The sequence below is a fragment of the Fundulus heteroclitus genome, chromosome 16 (genome assembly GCF_011125445.2).
Source record: "Fundulus heteroclitus isolate FHET01 chromosome 16, MU-UCD_Fhet_4.1, whole genome shotgun sequence".
NCBI classification, from domain to species: domain Eukaryota; kingdom Metazoa; phylum Chordata; class Actinopteri; order Cyprinodontiformes; family Fundulidae; genus Fundulus; species Fundulus heteroclitus.
The window spans coordinates 37,095,477-37,108,916 of NC_046376.1; positions in this window are offsets into that span (position 1 = coordinate 37,095,477).

Genomic DNA, 13,440 nt, shown 5'->3' on the forward strand with positions numbered 1-13,440 from the left:
TTGAGTCTTTTGGGAATTCATTCAAGGCAAAGAGCTTCTAACCTCTAGTTTTAACTCTGGGAATAGTTAGGTGATCCGTTTAAATGATCAGTAAATGAGCGTTTAGATACTCAGCTGAATACATGTTCTCCCATGTGTTACTGTGTGTTTTTTAACTTGAGTGAGGATTAAGAAAAATGTTCTTAAATAATTTGAGGAAGACACTACATGTACTGCATTGTTGTGTTACTGAGGTATTAAACATATACAAGGGTTCAGTTTTGTTATTATTCAGTTATGGTATGCTATCTCTAACGGTGCACTTTTTTTGGTCATAGGTTTTATTTTCCACATTCCCAGTCAGAGCATCAGTATATACCTTTCTGATGATTTGTAGAGTATTAACCCAGTGTTATGCATTGCTCTGTACATCATGTATTTGCAAACTTGTTAATTTTTGTGTTTTATAGACAAAAGCAGAGAAATGCATTATAGAGTTGCTGTTGCTAATGGTAGTTAGTACCATAGACATTATATTCGTAGACAGCTCATTACGTGCTGGAGCGCCTCCTTCATCGCCGCCATATTGAATGAGTCTCTCCCACTCAAGGCTGGCACAGCAGCCAACGGGAGTCAACGCAGAGGGAGCAACTTTGCCTGTATTTTCTGTAGCTTATGGTTGCAATAACCGGGGATAACTATTGAAAGTAAATCACGTAGTGCTGTTCACCATTTTGGACTGAGATTGGTTCTGAAGCTGAGTTTTTACTTGGTGAGAACAATGCAGAAAACCCAATAGATGGACCATAATTTTAGGCTTATTAATCTGTTATTGCCGTATTTCACAAAACAAAGCTGAATCACATTTGCCATATTAAGTAACTTGGAGTTTCAGTGTACAAAGAAGCTGTGCAAAACAGTTATTTTTCAAGGCCCTTTTTATATTTTATTATAGGCCTTTAAAAACCGTATACATGTGTGTATGCATAGCACTCATAAGAAGAAATTATTGTTGGTGTGTAGAGAAGGCTCAGGCTTGTACATGTGAGAGAGTGAAAAAAATGTTAATGAACAAACGCACTAAAATATATTAATTTATACATGTATTGATTTGTAATACCACATGTCTCTTTGTTGAAAAACATAAAACAAAGTAATTCAGCATGAAAGCACGTATTTATTTAGATATCTAATATTATGCCATACCACATGTCTGTCTTTGTTAAATAGCATAAAACAAAGGATTTCGGTATGAAATCACACATTTATACATTAATGTCATATATACTGTTAAAGAGCATACATTTATGAAATACGTTGTTTGAACAAGGTATTTCATCATTAAAACCTGTTTTTTATGTGTAACCATGTCCTGTATCATAACTACATCTCTGCGGATCTATAACAAACCAAACCGTGTGAAAATCAGGTAAAAAATTAGGGAGTTATGATTTATTTTAGTTGGGCAAACAGCTTCCTCAGTACAGATAAATGCACTGGGGTTGTGTGAGAGACCCATCCAAAATGGCAGCCGCACTGAAACGTCAGCTCCAATAGGCAGCGCCAGTCCTTGGGTTGTCTAGATATATAACGTCTATGGTTAGCACCACAACAAATGGAGGAGCCCATTATTCTCCAGTTTGCACATAGGACATACCCAAGTTGTGTGTCACATTTTTCCCATCTGTGATTTCCGATACAAATATAACACAACATAAGTCTAAGATCAAAGAAAATTGTAAGCATCAGCTTTTGAGTCAACATTGTTAGATATTTTGATGTCAGAGGATCGATATCGGAGAGAAAAAGTCTGGATGGAAATGTTCTATTTGAAACCTTTTATAGGAAGAAGCAGAAAGTATTTGTTAATGTTCCTGCTTTTATGATGAAAATAAGGATTAAGAGTATACTATGTTAGTTTGTGTCTCTCTAGTTATTACATTATGCATGTATTGATTCACTAGCTTGTTAATGCAGTGTATTGTTTTGTTCAGAACATGTGGCCGTTCTTTAATATGACTGCATCACCCCGAGTTGCCTAACTGACTGTGCTCTTTTGTCCAACCTGCACAACCTGAACAATTCTTTATTGCGAGCAAAAAACAATATTATTGGTCTACCCACAAGTAAACGAAGTGGTTAAACGATTATTTGTATCTACAAAGTGGAGACCAATTCCAACTTTAAGGTGCATAGCCACGTTATTTTTTATTTATTTTTTACGTCAAGTAGCTCACTCTGGTTTCATACAAAGTTTTTATGAAAGATTTTCACGTCCTGCTGGCGTATTAGTTATTTTGGCGTTTACGCTTTGTTTTTGCTCAATTTATGAGTACATAAAGCCTTTGTGTTTATTTTTATAACAGAGGAAGTACAACACTGCGCATGCACAGCAGGGGATTAAACAAGGAAGCAGCTAACGGCTATTTGCATCTCCTGGCAAAACAATGAAGAAAGGTTCAAGATCCAGTGAAAAAAAGCAGTGAACAATATGGTTCCAAAAGACTGGAATGTCCCTGGGAATACAGTATGAACGTTGGTGTTCACTGAAGTGGAAGCTAAAGCTGCCAATTGCTCAGATGTGACCACAGAGTTGATTGAATGAGTAAATGTTCTGATATGAGGCTCTTGTTGCTGTAGATGGGTGTATTCAATTAACAATGGTTGATCTTGAATGTGCCGCTTTACTGCAAGGCATTTCAGAGGGTCAGGCTTAGTCTGGCATTATTTGATTTTGATTTATTAATTAAGCAAACCGGCATTATGATAGTTCTGCAATACTGCCGGTAAATGGCGCCACTTCTGTTTATATCTGCTCATCGTGCCTCAGCCTCAGAAAGTATCACTATCAAGATGGAGGCTTGGTGTATATACCTTTATTTTATCATGCTCAAACGGTTTTTGGTATTTTTTATAAGCATATTACGTGGCTATATACCTTTAAGTGGTGATGTTTTTTTTTTTTTTTACTGTTTTGTTAATCCGTTGCTTCTTTGCTCTGTTAAGTGATATCTTAGACTTATACACACACACACACACACACACACACACACACTCAATGAATTATTAAAAATTTTCTGATACAAGTTATGCTGTTTTCTGTGTGAATGTTTCTTCTAATTTGAAAATTCGGAACTTTCATCAGTCAACATAGATTTCTAGAGCTACATATACAATTGGGTAAAAAATTATTCATAGTGTTAGCAGATTTCGTTTTAATATTATGTTTCAATTCCAATTAGAATCAGCTTTATGTGCAAATTTCGTGCACATAAACAAGGAATATTAATTTTGCTCTTCTTCCCTCTCAGTAACGAAATTTTAAATATAGATATATATATATATATACAAAAGGAAATTAAAAGTATAGGGTAAATATGCAAATAGTGCTCTGTAATGCCAACCTGAAGGCAAAGTCTTGACACTTTGTGTCTAGGCTGTTTGGGGTCTGCAGAGATGTTCAATTAATTTGTTTATTTATATGGCACCAATTCACAACAGATGTCATATCACGGCACTTTACTAGGTCAGTTTTATAGAATTATATAGACAGACTTGTAAAAACATTTTCTATCTAAGGAAATGCAGCAGATTTCATCAAGCCATTGACTTGCAGGATTCACTCCTCTTGGATGAGCATGGAGCCACAGTAAACGGTCGCCTACATTGGGTCATTGACTTTGCAACAATCCATCATGTTGAGCATGCATAGTGACAGTAGAGAGGAAACCTCTTTAACAGGAAGAAATCTCCAGCAGAACCAAAACAAGGCTCAGTGTGAACAGCCATCTGTTTTTCATCCTGTTTTTCGGTGAAGGCGGACGCTTTTCCTTTCTCTCCTCTCTTCGTGACAAAGAGCAGCCAAAAAAACCCTTATGATGAGTAAGATTAACGGGTCTCGTGTTCCCTCGCCCGGATGCGGGTCACCGGGGCCCCACTCTGGAGCCAGGCCTGGAGGTGTGGCACGTTGGCGAGCGTCCGGTGGCCGGGCTTTTACCCATGGAGCCCGGCCGGGCTCAGCCCGAAGAGGTGACATGGGTCCCCCTTCCGACGTGGAATGTCACCTCTGGACTCTGGACGTGGAAGGGCGTGGTTGGGAGGAATGGCCCACCTGATCTGAACTGGAGTGGTGTTCTGTTGTTGGACTTCTGTGCTCGTCATGGATTGTCCATCACGAACACCATGTTCAAGCATACCCTCATCTATGGTCACGAGCTTTGAGTCGTGACCGAAAGAACGAGATCCCGGATACAAGCGCCCGAAATGAGTTTTCTCCGTGGTGTGTCAGGGCTCTCCCTTAGAGATAGGGTGAGGAGCTCAGTCATCCGGGGAGGATTCAGAGTAGAGCCGCTGCTCCTCCATGCCGAGAGGAGCCAGTTGAGGTGGCTCAGGCATCTAGTTAGGATGCCTCCTAGACGCCTCCCTGGTGAGGTGTTCTGGGCATGTCCCAGGGGAAGACCCAGGACACGCTGGAGGGACTATGTCTCTCGGCTGGCCTGGAAACGCCTTGGGATTCCCCCAGAGGAGCTGGCCCAAGTGGCCGTGGAGAGGGACGTCTGGGCCTCCCTACTGAAGCTGCCACCCCCGCAACCCGGCCCCGGATAAGCGGAAGAAAACGGACGGAATGGACCTCTCTTCGTCTCTTTTCCCCCTCTCCCTTCCCCACCTTCCTGCTTGCTTCTATCAATCTTTTTTGGAGCCTCTTTTTACATATCTTCCAAACTATAAATTATGGATCTAGTCAGCTTGACTCTCAATGCAACTGATCAAATTTTCACGAGAAAGAGAAGGAGAGCACCTGTGCCTGATCGGACATGTGCAGTTGGACACACAGTGGGTTTAGGTCCTACCCTTGCCCTGGCTCTTTGTGCATGTGTGGGTACTCTGGCTTCCTCCCACAGTCAGGTTAATTGGCTTCTAAATTCTCCTTAGGTGTGAGTGTGTGTGTGTGTGTGTGTGTGTGTGTGTGTGTGTGTGTGTGTGTGTGTGTGTGTGTGTGTGTGTGTGTGTGTTGGGAGGACAGAACACGACTATGTGTAACACTTTGAATGTCTTTTTACTGAAAAGTGCTATATAAATAAACTCACATTACCTACCCTTACGATCTGCCATAGCCGACTGGGGGTCAGAGAGACACAAAAATAGCACAGAAGCACTTATTCAAGAGTACTTTCTATGAGAGAAAAGTAAACTCAACAAAAATATAAACGCAACACTTTTGGTTTTGCTCCCATTTTTTTATGAGATGTACTCAAAGATCTAAAACTTTTTCCACATACACAATATCACCATTTCCCTCAAATATTGTTCACAAACCAGTCTAAATCTGTGATAGTGAGCACTTCTCCTTTGCTGGGATAATCCATCCCACCTCAAAGGTGTACAGAGCCCCAAAAGGGACATGGAGGGAGAAAAAAAACTTTTGCGAGTTCTCGCAAAGGTTTTCCTATGTCAGCGAACTGGAAGTAAAACAGACACACAACAGTGGAGAAACAGGTGCACTGCTATGGGAGGATAATACGCCAGTGTGTCAGCTACAACCATGGAGGATGATATGGAGCAGTTCTTAGTTTTAAGTGGCTCTACCGAGAGCCGATTTTCCCATCTTTTTCCCTCTCTCTTTGCTTTCTCCTTATGAGTTAAATCTGTTTGTGAACTTCGGTTGGCGCTCTCCATTCAGGCCGCCTCTTAATCAAGGTGCCACCCCACATCAGCGTAAGCGTTGATTACGTCATTAAGACCTCCCCCTTTACGTATCACGCAAGGTGATGCATAAAGGGTCACGTGTTGTCATAGTCGCCATCTTGGGGCGGCACAGCATAGCTAAGCTGTAGCTAGCTGTTGAAAAAAACATTGAAGCGTCTAGCTGGATTCTCAAAGCTGTTTGTCTTTTAATGCTGCTGCGTCAGTGCCGACGTCTCGAATGTGATGTTTAAATAACTGAGTGAACTAAGATTTGCTGGCTCTTATTTTAACCCATTTTTGACTCTTATTTCCACATATATTTTGCATGTTTAGTAGTGAGTAGAGTTCCACGGTTGTTGAATCAGAGAATTACTGTAACAGGGAATTGCTTTTGGTTCAATAAAAGCAACAACTTGTGGAATAGTAATTGTTTGTGCTCATTCCAATTCACAGTTGCATGGTCTTTTAGAATATAGAGTTACCACTTTAGTGTTAACATCTGACATTAAAACAGAGACATTATCATTGGATTGGTGATAAAGGAGTAACGGTAAACTCTAGCTTGCAGTTATAATTTGAGTTATCGACACTGCTGGATAGATCTCATAAATCAGGAACCGATCAGATCAGGCCTCCTGTTCCAGCATAAATGAGTCCATAACAGCTAATTAATAAATGCATTAGTGCTATAAATTATTACAAGCTTACCGCTGGTATCACCACCATTTGGGCCACATTTTCTTATAGCTACTATTTAAATTTCAATTACCTATTATTAAAATTATAATGCCAAATTATAATAATAATAATCATATTCAAACAGCTTCTGGCATAACAGTTTCTAGAGAAGTCCCAAAAGACGACATTACATGAATGAAGAGAGACAAGGTCAGTATACCATCCATTCAATAACCTGACGTAAATTTAGCAACACAGCATTCGTGACAAAGTTAGCATGGATACTATGCTATCGTAAGCTAATATTGGTAATATTAGCAGAATTGTAGAAATGCATAATTGTTTTCATTTTATTATAGTGAATGCATACTTATAGCCTAATAACAATGATAACATGATATGATGAAACTTGAGTAGAGGATAAAACTGGTTGCCATAAAAATTTTGGACGCCCTGGCTGGTCGTGCATACTGTAGACTGTAAAGTCTGGTTAATTTTCATATCAGGAAAACTGCATCGTCATGATCAGCTGGTTAACATTCCTTGCCAGTGATTTATCATAGTATAAAGTTAGTGACATTAATAGAACCAACACGTTTTGAGGCACATGTGGCTTAAAGAACAAGGCTTGTCCTGGTGAGCTTTGCATAAAGTGTAATTTAGCAAAGTAACCCTTGCAAGCAGTCAGCGACCTTTCCAATCTGCATTTGCTGACTATTTTATTAAGCATCAGAGTAAAACTACAAAATAAATAAATAACAACTGGATACAGATCTTTGACACAGCACTGTTTTTATTTTTTTACTTTATTAGCATGAATACCTTTCTGAAACATACATTAACTAATGTATAAGACATTTAAAATTAATTTGAAGAATTTAAATTTAGTCAGCTAATTAAATATTTTAAATTATTAATCATAAGGATAAATGTTGATTTAAATACATTCATTTAAAAATAAGTAAATGGGTTATGTATGTAAATTCATAGATTACTCTATACCTTTATGTAAGATACTTGGTTATAGGTGGAGTTTTAGTCATATAGCTCAACCAGCACAGGGCCAGCTTTTGGCTTTGTTCAGGTTGAGATAACCTGGACACCAAATGTTTTTGGACCATGAAATGGAGAATGTAAACCATAGGAGAAGTTTTTAATTTTTCCACGTTGAATCAAGGAATCTTCATCTTCCAAATTAAATGGTGCATCTGGAATGTAGTTTCGGTTTTTACTAAAATGACGTCACTAAGAGCTACTTTTATTCTTATGAATCTTTGTGAATACAGGTACTGTAGAGTAAAGTAATCTGATAGGATGATATGAAGTGATCAGGTCTTTGATGTATTCTGGTCTGGATTTAACCAGGAGCACTGTTGCCTTTTGCATAGACTGGTGACCCGTCCAGGGTCTACCCCGCCGCTTTCGTATTGGCTGCTGGAGGTAGGCACCCTTTATTCTTGAGGTGCACATAAAGGACACTCTTTTGAGGACCAAAATGTTCATATTTTGGACAGAGAAGATAGATGGTTTGAGAGAGGGGTGAAGGAAGCCATTTACATAAAGCAAAAAAACCCAACTTTTACCAGAAGGGGAGGGATCAGGTTTCAACTTTCAAAAATTTGCGACACAGCGATAGACCAATTCACGCGTGACGTCACAAGCAACATCCGCGTCACGCTGGTAGGCAAAAACAGTACTGTTTTCGCCTACCAGCGTGACAAAACAGGTGATTTAGAGCGTACTTTTAGCTAGTTTATTTTTGGAATCTAAACAATGCCTATGACTCGTTGTGCTCCCAGTTGCACACAGAGGCATTGCAAATCATCGGATGTACGTTTCTTTCGTTTACCGAAAGACGACGAAAGAAGAAAGAAATGGATAATTTCAATGAAAAGGATGCAGGCAGACAATTTCAATCGATCGTGGGAGCCATCATACTACGAGAGCAGAATTTGCAGTCTACACTTCATCTCCGGTAAATACAACTTAAATTTGCACTAGTCATTGTTCTACTTAAATAATTTCTCTAAATAAAAATTAGGATATATACTTAAGTCAAGACGTAAACGTTTGTTTCATAATAATATACGTAGATGTACAATGTATGCAAACCCTCTGGCATGAATCTTAATAAGACAATATATCCAGCAACGGAATATATATTCAATTGTTGATTTAGAGCTACTTCACAGTGACTACTCTAAAAATATTTAGATCTGAGATTTATACTGTCGTTGGCTCACAAAGCACACAGTCGTGTCCTTCTCCAGTATGTTACGCAAACATGTCTGAACATGTCCCAATATGAGATAGTTGTAGCTGTCAAGTGATGTCATGGCTTTCATGCTCTCTCGTGTGTACTGGCCTGGCGCGTTGACGAGGTAGCTGTATATGTCGCCGTCGCCATACGGAACACTTGGCCAGCATTTCACAGACTCGCTCCATCCCTTCAGGCTTTTGCTGTATGGATCTGGCAATCTGGTACCATCATCAACCATCAACTTATTTTTATAACGATCTTGTGATACATTATCTAAAGAACAAAAATATGTTGAACTCGCCGTCTCCGTTGTTTTCGTCCGCCATTGTGTTCGCCTTTTGCCTACCAGTCAGGTGCGCATGCGCGAAAAACCTGAATCAAAACAATAACAATGAATTGGTCTATAGGTTTGATTCATGCCAAGTTTCACCCAAATTCACTCCTCCACACATGTGACCACAACATTCCTCCTGTGAGCCAGGCAAACAATGAGCCTAACAACTCTCCATTATTTGGGCGACCAATTCCAGGTGAATTTGCATTTGAATCTAAGCTCCAATGGGGCCTCGCCTGCAGGTCTATTAAGCTTGGAACTACACACTACTCCAGACATTTAAAGCTTCCTGGATGGGAAGCGAAACATATAGGGCTTGGGCGTCATGACGTATTACTTTCCGTGGCCGCCATGTTGAATGCCTCCGCCGCCGCTACTCAGACTACTGCTTATGACTACCGCGTACTGTACTCCCTCTCTCAGCCGTGTTTTAATTTGATTAATTTCACCTTAACTTGATGTCAACCATGGTAAACCATTGCTGTATTGTGGGCTGTAACAGTGCAACACATGATCGCCATGGGAAAAACATAGAAAATGGGTTAACTTTCCACCGCTTTCCTGCCTGGAGGCGCAACCACGGAGAACAAGTGTCAGCAATAACGAAGAGTCGTCGGCTCGCTTGGATCGCGACTTTAAGACGACCGAACATAACTTTCCACAGTATCCCGATGTCAATGAGAGTGTGTTCCCTGCATTTTCATTCTGGTAAGTTAAAGATGCACGGTTTTATTTTATAGCCTACATTGTTTCTTTCCTTCAACCGCGACACCACATACATGCACATAAATACTAAAACGGCAGCGGGAAAAGGCTCAAATACGTGAGAAACCAGGAGGGTTTAGGGAGGGTTGGCAGTTAACGTTATTAACTAAACCTTTGAAACACATAGCAGCTAGTTAAAAGTACATTACATGCGTGAGTGGTTGTTAGCACTAACGGTTAGCAGGTGCCAGAGCCCGTCTGAGCACAGCTCACCTTTGTACGAATCACTGTGTTCCCACTGTTTGCTGGCTTTATGATCTGCAGCTCCTGAACCCATCCATTCATGAACTGCACATGAGACTCCAAGTACTTGTAGCTTTGGAACTGTTCTGAAGTATAGGCGCTCACATCGCAAACAAGGTAGCCGAAGACGTCCGATATGCAAAACAGTGGCAACAAGACGTCATTGGCGCTCCATAATAATGCTGATTTTGTCAACATACCGGTCCCTGGCTTCTCTATTTAATGTGTCCTGGTAAATTTCAGATCCTTTTCGGGATTTTAACATATTTTTTCTATCTATTCTTTCTCAACTCTACTTCTACATCTCTTCGTTCAACAACATTATGTCAGAGGTATTTTATCGTTGCGTTGCCATCAACATGGCCGCCACGTCCCACAATGCAACGCGGATCCCAAGACCTATTCAGCTTCAGAATAGAAGTCCAGTTGTTTTATTTTTATTTTTTAACCTTTTTTGGATTGATCATGACCTGGATGACTGAGAATCTTCACCAACACCAAGGTTTCTATTTATTTTCTTATAATTGAGGCCAATGTAATGCTATCTAGATTAACTGATTTACTAAGCAATTACTTCTTCAAAGACCTTGGCGCAGACTTCTGCCTTGTCTGAATGAAGAAAATGTTTTTATGCCTAAAACTGAAAGGAAGAGAATAAACAGGTAGAAACCTATGTAGCAGTTTGCTGGTTCTTCTTCAGATGTTGTGGTAATGTTTGCTGGATGGCAGCCTTTCAGCTGCTCTGAAACAGATCTGGCAAGGACTAGTAGTGTAGAAACATGCAAGGACTCTGTAAGGACGGCATCTCAGTTCCTCTCACTATCCACTGCAGGACCCTCTTCTCTTATTCCTGGAGAACCATGCTGAGAAACAATATGTAAACACTACCATGGCTCTGTAGAAAGGAACAAAGAATGCTCTGCAGAGAAGCTATTTAAGTTAACTTTTCAGCACTGATTCCGGGGATGGAGTTTTTCAAGAATAAAACATAAAATAAAAACTGAACACTGCTGGGATCTGACTGGGTTCAAACTGTCAGCCACAACTTGTGTCGCATTTATGTTTCCATAGCTATTTTTAACATCTAATATGAACTTAGACTCTGTGGATGTGTGTGTGTGTGTGTGTGTGTGTGTGTGTGTGTGTGTGTGTGTGTGTGTGTGTGTGTGTGTGTGTGTGTGTGTTGGGAGGACAGAACACGACTGTGTGTAACTGTTATTTCTGACTTTTTCTAACAATGTTAAAATCCTCAACTTACACATCAGCCAAGAGAGTGATGTAATTCTGTGCTCTGAGAGCAACAGAGCTGCCACACACCACCAGAACACATTGTGACTTACTGAGAGGAGGAGCCTAGAGCAGGGCAGCTGCTTTTAAAAGGCACTGCTTCTAACTTTGTCAGAACAGAAACAGAATCCTGGGTGTGAGTGACGGCGAGCTACAGCTGAGCTGCTGAACAGAGGCAGGCTGGTAAGACAAACATCTCTCATATCTAAAAATTAGTCTGAAGTCAAACTAGTGCTGTAAGAGCAAATATATGGGACTATTTTTTGGTTTATAACTGCTGTGATCTGATGGAATCCAACTATATACAAGTCGTGTATATAACCACACAAGCTGCTTGTTTTCTTAGCTGTTTTGCAGCTGTCATATTGACTTAACTAATTTATTTGACAAGTTTCCCAGTTTGTAATTATCTGTTTATGATGGCTGGAAACATTGTGTAACCTGTTGTATTGACAAATTATTAGAAACAGCATCATGACATAATTTAACATTGCATTTTGACATCTCTGTCTTCCCCCATCTTAAAAAGTTTTAACCCAAAAAAGTCCACTGTCAAGGATAATTTTCCCCTAAGCTCGACAACAGTTAGCTCAAATAAATATTTCTTTATCTACTTAAACTGCTAAATACAAGTGTAACAGCACAAATTAGTATCCATTTTAACAATGTTATAATGTGTAAATAATTAAGAGTGGTAAGTTGACTACTATCAAATAGCTTTATCTTAGCTCCATATCCAAGTTTAAGAGGCTGCAGAGCTTAATGAAATAATTGAGATATTGGTTATCTGCCCACAAAAATGAATGTGACTTTTTCTGAACAAATATTTGCTCATTAGGTTTAACTGGAAGGAGTCTCTTGTTTTTAAACAGCTGAGTCAGCATACACCTTATAGAGACACTAAAGATAAATAAAGTGATAAAGACTAAACCACTGGCCATATAGGCTTTGACATATACTTACCCTTATATAAACACACAGCTAGGACCCTTTAGACCCAAACAACAGTTCTACGAAAAACATATAAATTCTATTTTTTTTGTTTCCAGGCTTACATATGCTAATCAGCTTCAGCCCTGATCAGAATAATACAATTTTATACATTTTTAGAAATATTTCTTTTCCTTTTTTATGCTGTCTTTGTCATTATAGCATTCCTATTTTAGAGTGGAATGTTTGAGGGATGTGTGGGGTTTTATTAGACTGTTTTGTGATTTGATTATTTATTTCATTGCCATACAATAATAAAAAAAAATCAACAGATCATTTACAGCACTCATGCCAACTAGTGGTTATGTATGCAATTTCATAAACAAATTAAAATAACAGTAGTAAAAAATAGAGTTTAACCCAGAGGATCCAATGGAAATGGTAGTCACAGGTAGTACTGCACAATATAATGCAAAATGTATCATTGTTCTCTCTCTCTCTCTCTCTCTCTCTCTCTCTCTCTCTCTCTCTCTCTCTCTTTCTCTCTGCACAATATTGTTAGCATAAAGAAAGGCTAGGATTGCAATACAAAATTGCTAATTATATAAATACTAGGTTTATCTGCCAGTGATACATTTGTTGTTAACTGCAACATGAAATGGTTCAGAGGTTAATTAAGATGTTCTGGTAAAGTTCATAAAAAATTACAACTAAAAGCTCCCACATACTCAGGTGTACTGTGCGAATACTGTGAACTGCACAGATTCCACACTGGCTCTCTGTGCAAACTATCTGCGTGACTCTTCACAGACATTTTATCCTTCATAGTCGAGCTCCTATTGCCTACATTTCTTGTGAGATATTCCTACATTTTCTACAGTATCTGCCAGTAGGATGAAGTGGGGGAAGGGATGTTTGTTTGGGGAAGGGATGTTGTTAGGGAAACACGGTCCTTTCTGTTGCTGCCCCTCATAAATTATTAAATACATAGACTTAATCAATTAATATAAATGCAGAGGATGAATTTTATTGGAATCAAGAACAAGATTATTCTACACCCAAAAGGTAGAATAATCTACCTTATTCTTTTCATTTGGTTGTGATTTTTGTGTTTGCAATACATGTCATTAGAAAATTAATGAGAATTTCCCTTTTTTTCTGTTATTTTCTTGTATGTGGTCCTCAAAGGTCCTCTGAAGAAGACCCACCCTGATTATCTCCCATTAAGCTTTATGGAAATTCCCTACAGATCCTGCTCTTGATCAAGTGAAGCTTCATG